The following is a 12,312-nucleotide window of genomic DNA, read 5'->3' as shown; positions in this document are numbered from 1 at the left end:
AAGTGCCACACTTAAGCAATAATAAGAATAATAGAAAAGATAGTATCTTATTACAACAGAAATGAAATCTCATCTATGGCTCTTTTACAGGAGTTTCAAACAAATACAGAAGCATATACACAACATTAAAGAGTTTTAATAGAAGACTTACCAGAATAATTTTAATGATTTTACAGCACTAATTCAACAAAGAAACAAGTAACTAGTAACCCATTGAAAAAATATTCATTTTGAGGAATGTCTTCTTCTAAAGAAGCTTATCTCATTTCCTTTTTACATCAGAAAGAGTTGTAATTCTGTGATTGTCATTTGTTATGATGTAATATAAACTATTAACATGTATTTTAGCCTTTATATGAGAAGAGTTTTATTTGTAACTATTATTTCCACATGTGCTCACATTTCAGGGATGTTGAGCAAGATTCATCGCCTACATGAAGTAATGGATAATTCTGAGCTTCTTCAAAGGTGGCCTTTTAAAGTACATTTCCAAATTGTTTTGCAGTGTCATACCTAGAGTAAAAGGGAACTTTTTTTGTCCCGTTTCAGAAACTACTGATAATTTTACCATAAAATTATCATAGCTATTGTGGGGAATTCTACTTAAGTCTGATTTTGATAACTGTCTAGTTTTTTTACATTGGTGTTTTAAACAAGACAGCTTGTTAACTAATTGTATGTTATGTTGAAGAGACAGTCAATAGCTGAGTGGCAACTGATATATATTTCTTTAAAATTTTCCCTCGAGACTGTATCAATTCTTCTTAAAAATCTTTGCCCACTCCCCCCCCCGCCAATGCGACGCTTTATTATTTTTCTCCAAATTTTAGAGTATTGTCTACAATAACCAATATGCTGAAAGGCCTCCTTGGAAGAGGTCTTGGGAACAAATGTATAAGCAGTTTATTTCATTTTGTAAATGGAGTGTATAGAAGGGAACTGTAGAACAGATGGAAGAAATGCTGTTACAGATTTGCAAACAGTGCGATCAAAGACACAGCTAGTTAGTGCTGGCAATATTTTGGCTACGTATTTTTTGTTATTTGAGAAATCTCTTGCTAAAGATGGGCGAACTGGTTTCAAAAGTGAGATAAGAACTAACATATTTATGTTACTTTCCTGTTTTATTGCTTACTGTTCACTCCATCCTATTGAAGTTGAGCGTAGTGGTTTGGTAACAGCAACGTGCTAAAACACAGACCACCTGAGTGAATGGAGTCATTTGGCAGACTGTTTACTACTACTGAGATGGAGCTCTGAGGACCTTTAGTCCATTTTCTGTTTGCCTTTTTATTCCTCTGGTTGTAAACTGGGCTCAACACTGAACATTTCAGAGGCTGATCTTCAGAGCCTTCCTTTCTGCCCTGTGGATGGTTGGATTTAAATGTGGGTAGTGCATATGTGTATATGTATGTATCCATAGTTATTTATATTTCCAAAAAAAAAATGGGGAGCTGTGTTTGAGCTTAAGACAAGACTAGCACGCTGAGAAGAACCTGAAAGATGATAATATAAATTCATCTTAAATTTGTTTTAATCTCATTAAGACTGAATGCACATTTTTGACAGTGCTTTTGAAGTTTCAGAACTGACTCTGCCCAATTCTCAACCAGCAGCTTTCATATACAATATACTTACTCTACAATTACGGCATGTTTTTAGTTTCTACCTTCCATGTTCTTTAGAGACACTTTAGAACAACAAATTCACTTTGTGTTATTGTATTTTTTATGAATTATTATCAGTAATCATCAGGTGCCTGTTTAGCTGTGGAGCTACGTTGTCTAATGGTCTCAGTCATCTCTTATCAGTATTTTCTTTAATGAAGAAGCACAGATGTAATGAAGAGTGATTTAGGGAAAAAAATTATACAGATCACCTGTGCAGACACACACACACACACACAAGTCAGCTTTCAGCAGCATTGGTTCCACAGACATAAAAACAGGAATACGTAGGAACAATCAGCAATTTCAGGCTTACCAAGAAAATACGACAGATAAGTAGATCTCAATATCTCACAAATCCAGGGAAAGGTTAGCAATTATTTTGATGGTGGTGGATCAGGGAAGAAAGAAAACTCTCTATATGTGACCAGGTAAATTCTCTGTATTTTGATTTTCAAGGATTCAGTCATTAATCACTTAATAATTCAATGTGTTGCAATAGTGTACTCTATGACATCACCTAAACAAGTATAGCATTTCACAGTGCTGTGCAGTATTTTGAGTAAGATGAAGTTATGGTGTATTTGTTGTGTTTTTTGATATTGCAATGATGTGTGGTTAGCACTAAGGTCTGAATGTCTAGTAGCATAAAAAGGCTTTATTTTTCTTTCTAGCACTAGTTTCAGTTCCTTTTTCTCTGCTGTGCTTATGATTGTTCTACTGAAAAGAATGAAAAACTGGTGGCACCATAGTATGATGATAGACTGGATGTTACTCATATAAGATGCTTGAAGAACTACATTGAGCTGTGGTTGCCAAACAGTTTCAGAAACAACCTGCCAGCCAAGGGCATTTATGGATGTCCAACCTGTGAGTCTGATTTTGGCAAAATGAATTGTGACTATAGTATACATTAAGTGAATATGTGCTTGTAGATGAAATCTATTCTCAGATAACTAGAAAAAAAGCTGAAGTTCTGTTCAGAAAAGCTGAATTTTATGTATAGTTTCAGGACTGTTGGGCTGTGGAAATATTCCACTGACTGTTAATTATACTATATGTATGGAAGTTGCAGAGTGGTGTTTTTTTCTGATCTCTGCTCTGGATTTTTTACCATAGTCTGGAGCTTTACTGCATAACTTGAAATCTTTCCCCATTTGGAATGCAATTGAAGCAACTTAGCAGATTGAGAAGAAATTCAGATTAGAAAGTTGGTTGTTCTTTACAGTTTAGCTTTCTGGGTTATTTTTACAGTGTTAGTAGCTATTAATTGAAAATTTGTTCTAGGTCTCATGATACTGAAAGTTATGTTTGTTTTGGTTCTGGCCCTGCTTGGGCTGGAGGCTGAAGTTACATTGGTGTGCTATTAGATTTATTTTCTGAGGAAAGAATTTTGAAGTTGAGCTTGGCATTACCTGCAGTGAATAGAGAAGGCACATAGAGCACCAGAGGTCAAGGGATTCAGACAGGGTAATGTCTTCCCCTCAGTTGGGGATGTCTCCGTGCAACTCTGCCTGCAGAGCTGTAACGTAGTCACACCTCTGTCCTCCCTCTTCAATTTTTCTTTCCATAAATAAGAAAATCTATAATTATTTGACTTGAACAGGAAGTGGCACAGTGGATCCTGCATTGTTCACTCCTCTTGATGTCCAGTATATATTTGAGTTAGTTCTTCTCTCATGTTTAGTTTTTGAGAGAAGCAACTCTGTGTTTGTGTGCTGTTCCAAACACTAAGAACGCAGCATTTTCTGTAGTATGTAATATAAATGCTACTTTTTTGAAATTGTAGTGCCTCGAGTGGTTCTTGTTATGGGTATATTCTCTTCTTGTCTTATGTCCAATCCCCTTATAATAAAAACATGCTAGTAAGAACCTATTCCCTCAGAGCAACAGAAAATATTAGCAGCTCTGTGAATTTCCTGTAGTGTTGGGGTTTGGGTGTTTCTGTAAAAGTGTTCGGATATTGTAGTAACATGATAAACTCCTAAGAGATATTAACATTATAAGAAATTGCTGTAAGAATTTTGTACTACATGCTTCCAAACATGTCCCTCATATCATTTTATTTTCTTGTGCTTCATTGTAGAATAAACATTTTTCTGGTCTCAGCTCTGGGATTGACATGTGTTGCTTCACAAACAGCTGTGGCCCTTAAATGTGCTTCACCCAGAAGCTGTCAGTGCTGAAGGGGAAAGCACAGGGCAGAATGTGTGAATGTGCTTCTGGGTTCAGTGAAATGACCAAGAATAAGAAAAGGGAGATTGAGGGAAAGATGAAAAGGAAATCAAACAGCAGATCTTTACAAAGAGGTGAGCATCGAAATCCCAGTGTGCCAGCTTGGCCCTACAGCTGACTCAACACACCGCTGGGGAGTGCAGTCTGACACCTTGACACTGGATGTGCTGCAGTGTATCTGTCGATCCCTGCTCCCTGGGATACAGATTTTAACAGCTTCACTCTTTAAACAGCTGGGGAAAGGGCTGTGGGTCATATCACCTCTCCTAACTACTGCACGTGATGGCTTGTACCAGTCTGCACCTGTTAAACCTCAGGCTGAAGGAGTGCCTCTATTTCCTGGGAAAGCCTGCAAAACAATTTGCCCAAATAATCACAGAGTTCTCCCCCTTCCCACATTCCCCAACCTGACCCCACCCCCCATTTTTGCATGGAAGATCAGTATTAAAATGTGCTTTTTATAAACATTACTGGTATAAATCACGTGCATACGCTGACTGATTCTATTAGCTAATTTTTAATACAAATCCTTAAACAGAATCCCAGAGGATGCATTTTTGCTTAATCTCTCTGCAATCAAGCAAAAATATGTATTTTACAAGCTTTCACAAACAAATGCTTAGATTGAACTATGATTTGCATATTAGTACCTGAGTGTGTTATCTCTGACTTTAATGACTTACCTTTTTTATATTATTATATTTATATTATTTATATTATTCAAATTATGTTTTGAGTATTTTATCAATATTTTCCCATCAATATTTATATAAATATTTTTATCAATATTATATTGATATTGATGGGACCTTGCTGATATTGTCTTCTGTTACTTCAGCAATATAGATTTTCTCCTTTATGTTAATAACTGTAGACCTGTGAATTCCTGTGAGGAAAAGGAAAAGAGTGCAGGCTTTACTAGACTTTTGTCAACAGTTCTTGTAAGGGCTTTGGACTAGATCGTCTTCTTTGGTCACTATAACTCCACCGAGTTTAGTTGTGCTGCTCTGAGTTGGGTGATTAGGTGAGGTTTTTTTGGTTTGGGTTGGGTTTTGGTTTGGGTTGGGTTTTTTTGTGTGTATTTTTCCTGAATAAAAATATCCCAGTGATTTCTTAAACAGGTGGATTTTGATTACCCTTATGGTGATGCTAACAGCCTGTGGGAGGTCTGCTGTCAGAACAGTGGATTGCTCAGTTAGAGGCAGCAGAATTCACTTCACAGATGTTTGCAGCTAGCATGGAGAAATAAGTGATTTTAGCCAAAGGTAATGGAAGACAGAAGGCTAATGGCTATCTATTCCTCACCACGAGGTTTTTGAGCTGATTGCTCAAAAAAATTCCCTCGCTCAAGTAAAACAATAGGAATTTTGAATTAACTTTGGTAGACTTTGGTTTATTGACCTATGGCTTTAGAAACTTTTCTTGCCTTTTCTGTCTTTTTAGAAATTCTCAAAGGAAAAGTTTTTATCTGCAACAGATATAATATAAATTTTAAATAACTATTACAACACAATTCTCTGTAACTGCTGACATGAATTTCAATGCTAATCTCTGAATATAATGAACTTCTGTCTGTTATTTTGCTCTCAGATTGATGCTTAGTTCCAGGTATCCAGTAGGGCAGAAAAATAACTTATCAGCATTCATTAGATACATGAAACTCTCTGGAATATTTCCTGTGGCCTATGAAAGTTGCTTTCTAAACTAGGAAAGGATGTATGAAAGGAGAGAAGGCAAAACAGAATTGAAATTGGATAAGGAACCTTTCACATAAAGGTTATTAGTTATCAAGAGCTATTCTTACATGATGGCTCACTGGTATTCTAAATTTAATACCATATGTGGGTGATCTCATCATTGCTTCTTTCTTAATAATTTAGGATCTGTCACATCTCTTATATTTGAAAAAGCTACAGCTGTTGGGACCTGGGTTTCTTGGTTGTGGTGGTTTGGGGGTTTTCTTGTCAAATAATTCACCAAACAAAAGTAACATTGATTTTCATGACTATATTTTCAGACTTAGACCCCTTTTCTTCACAAAGTTTGTGAGAAGAGCTGGTCTGGAGAGGACAGACCACACCTCAAGGAGAAGGTTGAACAAAGAGTTTCTCCTATGCCCTTTGCCTCCTAGACCCAATGGCAGTGCCACCTCAATTTCTGGTTTGCTTCAGAAATGTCCATAAGTATAGGTGAGCTGCTAATCCTCCTCTTGTTCTACAATTGCACTTTGTGATAATTTGTTTTCATCTGGGCTGATTTGGTTGATCTGAGTCAGAACGGTCTCAGTGGCAGCTCTATGCCTTTTTTCCTAGATTTCCTCATAATAAAACCAAGGCAAGATTAGATTGAACAATTGCAGCAATATACAACTTAAGAACAATTGAAAAACTGAAAATCAGGTGCCAGAACTGTGTCAGACTTGTGATTTCATTTTCAGATCTTCACCCATGCTCCACATTTTCTTAAATGTTGAAAACAAGATTTTGTGTGCAAGGATTATTTCTAAGGGGAGGATGTTGTTTCAAAACTGTGATATCTTGCAGATATCCAGCGAGTGACATCTACATTTTCTATAACAAATCTAAGTTCAACTAAACAATAACATCCTGACCTCCAAGCACCCTTCACCCTCCAATGTCTATCTTTGAAGAGCACAAGACTGACAGGTTTAAAGAAGAAAGCATGTTATTATTTTTCAGGATACTACTCCAATAATAGTTAAATAAGATTCCCTGTATTGATCTGGACATGAAAACAAACACCAAGATGGCTCTGTTAACTTAATGTATGAATTTAGCATGTGAATTCCATTAACGGGGTCATAAATAAGCAGGGAAAAATCAGCTCGTGCTCATTTCTAGGTTACAGATGTAAAGAATGAAGACAAAAGACTTAAGAGGAATCTAATTTTTGTCCTTGCCATACTAACGTCAGGGTAGAGGACTTGTAAGTATGCCATGAACTTTAGACATTTCATTGTGTCTGGACTTCTGAAATACCAATATTTGTAAGGGATTTTAGAGTTCTGAATGTTTTAGAGGCCCTGAACCTCAGAAATTAGGGATGAAAGTCTTCACATTCCTCCTTACTGTTAAAATGACTTTCTAAACTGCTTTGTTTAAAATTTCTTATATTGAAAAAATATACGTATGATAAACCCAATCCATCAGACACGTTAAACTGATGTTGACTCCTAAGGTATATTCTGTAATTTAAACCAATTATCTTCATTAGATTTTAAGTAGCAGAAAATAATTAAAAACTGCTTAATTTTAGGTGCTTTTTATGTGAGAAATACTGTGAAGTTATAACTGATTTTGAAAATATAGTCAAAGAATTTTAGAATTATTTTAATTCCCTGGACTCAAATGGAGATGATAGGATGCAATGTGCTGTTTCAGACAATTTTAGCAAGGGACATGAAACTCTCTCCTCATGATATTTCACATATACAGGGTTAAGTGTAGTCAGTGAATATTATCTTTAAAGGAGAATTTCAGTTTAAAGGAGTCCAGGTCTAGCACTATCCTACAGACCTTATTGTAAATTCATTCCTATTTATTATTTCTGCAAAATACATATTTGTAAAGATATACTTGACTAGAGCTTATAAAAAATACATTTTATTATAGAAGTTTTCCTTGCTTTAAAAAAAATTTTGGTTTATGTAAACTTTTAATGCAACTGAGCAGAACCAAATGAAACATCAGAATATTTTTGCTTTAAGGGTAAACAAATTTGATATTCCTATATGAATTCTCTATAAAAGCAATTGAAATGAATGATCATGCAACTTTCACAGAAAGAAGGGTTTTTAGTACATATATACCTCTGTAGAGCACATTAGTTATGTTTCTATGGCTCCAGTGCCTTGTATTTAGAGGGATTATTTCAGGGAATAAAAAACCCATTTCAAATGTTTTCTGATGTCAGGGATCATTGCCTGGTTAACTTGCTATTGAAAGAAGCTTGTAGCATACCCAGGAATTCCATTCAAATTCAAGCAGGAGAATTAGAATTTTAGCCTAATGCTTCACAAAATAAGAAATGTTATGTTTGTTATTATTATGAGCCAATGTGTTTGTGGGTGATTTTAGCAGAACAAAATTTGGTCTAATGCATAATTCTAAATAATAAAGTTTTAAATACTAACTACTAAGATGTACATTTGGATATAGTTAATACCGAAAATTAAAATCATCTCAATTATGAAAGAAAATATAATTGCTCTTAAGTTATTTATGATTTTGAAGTACAAATGACAAGGCTGAAAAATCTGTATCAGTAAATCTGTGTCTAACCAGGTATCGAAATAGGGGAGAAAAGATTCTGAAAAAGGGATGCAAGAAAAAAGAATTTACAGGTAATCAAGAGCCATCTGAAAAACTATTAAATCTCTTTCACATTATAACATCTCTACTTAGGAAAATGTAAACCCCATTATCAGGGTACATGGTTTATCTTCATGACCCACTTGTATTAGTGAGGTCTTCCCAGTTTATAGTGGCAACAGCAAAATTGTGGTGTTTTAGGACATAGAAACAGTTGTTACCATGGGTGAGACAAAGATTTACTCAACAGAAAATCAAGTGCTGTAGAAGTTATTTGGGGTTTGGTTTCTTTGTCCTTTTTTGTTTTGGAGGCTCATTCTTCTATTTTGTTGCTCTTTTGGAGAGTTGTTTATGTTGTAAATTCACTCTGCCTAAATCATTGGTCAAGTAGTGGTCCTTCTTTGAGATGCATAATCCAAATTAAATTATTCCTGTGTACCTATTTGCCTACCCTCTAAACTGCAGTAAGAAAAACTCCGTTCACTTACTAGGGCTACTTCAAAATCATACCTGAGATTTTGATGAGTGACAAAACTAAATAAGAGATTGTGAGCAAAGGAAAGCATGCACCACTTGCCCTTCTAAACGTACCTTGAAGATACAGATTTGGTTGACTAAATGTCATCAACTAGAAGTATTCCCATGTCTTTGTTTCCGATGTTGATATCTTTCTACTTTATTGGTTCTTACTGTTCTTACCTGCATTCATAATGTAGGTGAAACCTAGAAAAATATGCACAGTTTTTTGCCTGGTACCCTTCTTTTTTAAATTTTTTGTTGCATATTGAATTGGGCTTTTTAATAATCCATCTATAATAACATTCAACTTTCCTGTCTAAGTTGTTACAGCACAGTTTGTTTGGGACACAGCAATGTGTAAAAGTAAATGAGACTTTATTGCTTCCCAGATGCAATTATTGCTTTGCAGATGGATTATCTGTCATCTACAAACTTCAACCAGACCAATTCTAGTTTTCTGACTCTTAGCCAACTCTCAGCCAGCAATATTTCATGACAAAATATTAGCTTTTATCTGAAGTTAAATCACAACTTTTTATAAGGAGGAGAGGAATCCCATACCACAGTGCAAAAGGAAGTTAAACTGCTTTTGTCGAGCCACAGTCTGTGCTGATCCACTCTTGTGCATTCAGAATAAGCAGTGCAGCAATGAGAACAGTCAACCACCTCTTCAAAGTAAGTGATGGAGTCTCTGAATGTCTGTTCTAGTCAGGGGACTGAAAATGTATCCGAGTAGAATCTCTGCTCTAATCTTGTATCTGTTTTTTTTCTGCAGGCATCTAATCACTGTTAACTCAGAGATCCACCTAAATCTAGCTGTCTACTATGCTCCTGTGATTAAACCCTGCAGTTTTCTGTGACAAATGCACAGAGAGGTACAATCCCTAAACACCTTCACTCTAGCTGACTGAATAGTTATTTGCTCTTAGGTTGATAGGTTTTTGGCACAAACCTCAAGTCAGGATCCATGGCAAGATGCTTTCAAGTATCCTTTCCTCCTTCCTTGTCCCTCATTTTCTGATGCTCTCTTGTACTTGATGTACTTGGAAAGATGTATCTGCATATTTCACACTGCTTAAGTAGTTATTCTAAAAAGTCTTGCATTCCATTACTAAATATAGTGATCCTTAATTTCCTCTACCTTTAAAAAATTTTCATATTGACAGCTAAAAATATTCCCCTAACAATACATGTACTATTTATTACTCCAGTGCAGTAGTTCTAAATTTTCTCTATTTCAGATTCAATTCCTTTACCCAATACTGTGATGCTTCAAAAGGTTATTTTATGAAGTTGCTCTTTTGGTTATATGTTTTCTGTCAAATGATGTAAGGAAATACTGCAAACAGGGCCAGACTGTTTGTGTCCGTAACTGGGGAAAGAAAGTTTTGCAGTTCTGACATCCCGCTGTTCAGATTGTGATCAGGCAATCTTAGTAGCTCATTGTTGAATACACTTCCATCTTCTAACATTTTGGACATTATTGTGTATGAGAATCCTACTCTGCTTCCTGTTTTCAGTAAATGTCCGACCATAACTATGGAAAAAAGTTGAGGATTCTTTGGTCCTGCTTAGAGATTTCTAAGGTCTTGACTTTCTAAAGATTTGTAGTTAACTGACAGTCTTTGAAACTGAAGTTCTGCAAATTACAAACGAGAAGCTTGTGTTTAAAAAGTGTAAAATAGAACACAAAAAGCTGTAGCAGGGAAAAAAGCTAGGGATTGTACCACCAATGTGTCCAGGAATCTGTACAAATATAATGTGTTGGTAAACAGGAGTCTGACTTAATTAGACATTAAGGATTCTTGAACTGAAATTCATTTAAGGATCAAGGAGCTGCAGTGAGCAGACTGATGATGCTATTTCCACATTACAACCTGAAATTTTGTATGAATAATCTGAGAATCTTTTAAAAATGAGGCTTTCCAGTTGTGCAGATTTAAGATGAAGTGACTCTGAAAACCTCAGAGTACTTTGTAAAAGTATATCTGGGTGTTTTACATTATTTTAAAATAGTTGTTAAAATAAACTAACCGCTGCAAAGTACAGAATGCAAACACAAATGATACATGTGTTAGCCTGTTCTGACTATCTGTTAGTGCTGTATCTGGTGTCAACCACAGGCTGACAGAGCAAGACTTAACCTAAAACTTGCTTATTTAACTGCATTGAATTTCTCTTCTGACAGCTGAATAGCCCAATCATACAGCATAGATATTTTATGTGGTCCCTTCATCCTATCCCATTAGGCTGAAGATTTATGCTTAATGCCAACCTGAGATGGTTGAATGGATTTTAAAAAATATAACTCTACAGTTCTTATATTTGCCTAATTTTGTTCTTTATATTTTACTTTGGTTTCTGGTAATCATTCTTGGTTTCTTACACTGTTTGTACCTCACTCTGGCTGCTGAAGCACAGCATTCATTCTCGCAGAATCTACAGAACCTGCAGGTACAAAGACAGCTACTTTGCAGCTCTTCTTCAAAAATGGAGATGGAAATACTCTGCTCTTTCTTAGCAAAAAAATATGTGGAATTAAATCAAAAGAAGATATGAAGGGATTACAGTGTGGAGAGAGAGATGCAACCATAAAGTTTCTGGAAATGGAGAACTGAAAACCTTGACTAAAACAGGGTTTTCCAGGGAATATGAGAATAAACTGGGGGGGGGAGTATATTTCTTACTCATTTTATACTATTCATAAAATCTTCCAGGCCATCACAGAACTTCAGGTCTGGTCTTCCCTACCCCAATTTGTTCAAACAAATGGAAGGCTGAGCAACACAGGCTATAAACATGCTGCTGCTTCCTATCTTGCATCATGTTTGTAATCAAAAATCTTCACAGTAAACATGTGAAACCATCACCTGTTTCCTGGACTTAATCCATGTTGAATATAACACTTCCATTCGTGTTCCTAAGATAATTTATTTGATGTGACCTATGTCTTCCAGCTGTGATACTCTCTGCATCAATTCCTGCTTCAGAGAAGCTCCTGTGGCTACTTAATGATGGGCTAGGAGAGAAAATCTCAACTAGAAAGTACCAAAAAAATTAATTTAATTTGTTCTACTTTGTCTTCCCCTAAACCCATTTCTCCAACGAACCATTGTGTAGGGGTGAAATTTAATATCTGATATGAAAACAAGCATTGGTAATCTTATGACAACACATGAGATTAGGAACAATGAAGAGATTAATTTGATGATGTTTGTTTATATCTTCCCTCTAAAACCTTTTCTGGGAAATTCTAAAGGTTGATTTTTTTTTTTTTTTTAATCTGTGATTAAATTCCAATATATATCCCACTGGGTTCCTATTTTCTGTTTACTTAAATAACATGTGTTTTATGTAAGAGCTGTATTTTCATTTTTCTTTCGCCTACAATGTTTCAGTTGGGTTATCAGTGTAGAGAGAAAACTTATTTTAATAACACTGATACTACCTTCTCAAACATGTACTGCTTTATAATTTGATTTTCTAAATGTTTTACTTTATTATGAAGAAATTGAGAATGCTGTGACACTGAGTGCCATCAACCTTGCCGTGTCATCACT

At 35.5% G+C, this 12,312-nt stretch overlaps 2 long non-coding RNA genes across 2 annotated transcripts; both read left to right on the top strand.

The window, feature by feature from the left end:
• The first annotated feature begins 452 nt into the window (after positions 1-452).
• On the top strand, positions 453-3,960 carry LOC126635439 (uncharacterized). Its single transcript, XR_007627718.1, has 3 exons — positions 453-468; positions 2,342-2,537; positions 3,754-3,960. It is a non-coding gene; the product is annotated as an uncharacterized LOC126635439 (long non-coding RNA).
• Positions 3,961-5,943: 1,983 nt separating this feature from the next.
• LOC126635440 (uncharacterized) lies at positions 5,944-11,248 on the top strand. The gene is made up of 3 exons (XR_007627719.1): positions 5,944-6,091; positions 9,528-9,627; positions 11,174-11,248. It is a non-coding gene; the product is annotated as an uncharacterized LOC126635440 (long non-coding RNA).
• Positions 11,249-12,312: the final 1,064 nt, after the last annotated feature.

Source organism: Myiozetetes cayanensis, unplaced genomic scaffold, assembly GCF_022539395.1.
Source record: "Myiozetetes cayanensis isolate MyiCay16 unplaced genomic scaffold, myiCay2020 scf12, whole genome shotgun sequence".
In the NCBI taxonomy this organism is placed as follows: domain Eukaryota; kingdom Metazoa; phylum Chordata; class Aves; order Passeriformes; family Tyrannidae; genus Myiozetetes; species Myiozetetes cayanensis.
Note: the sequence above shows the minus strand (reverse complement) of the source record. Positions and strands in the feature narration are given on the sequence as shown.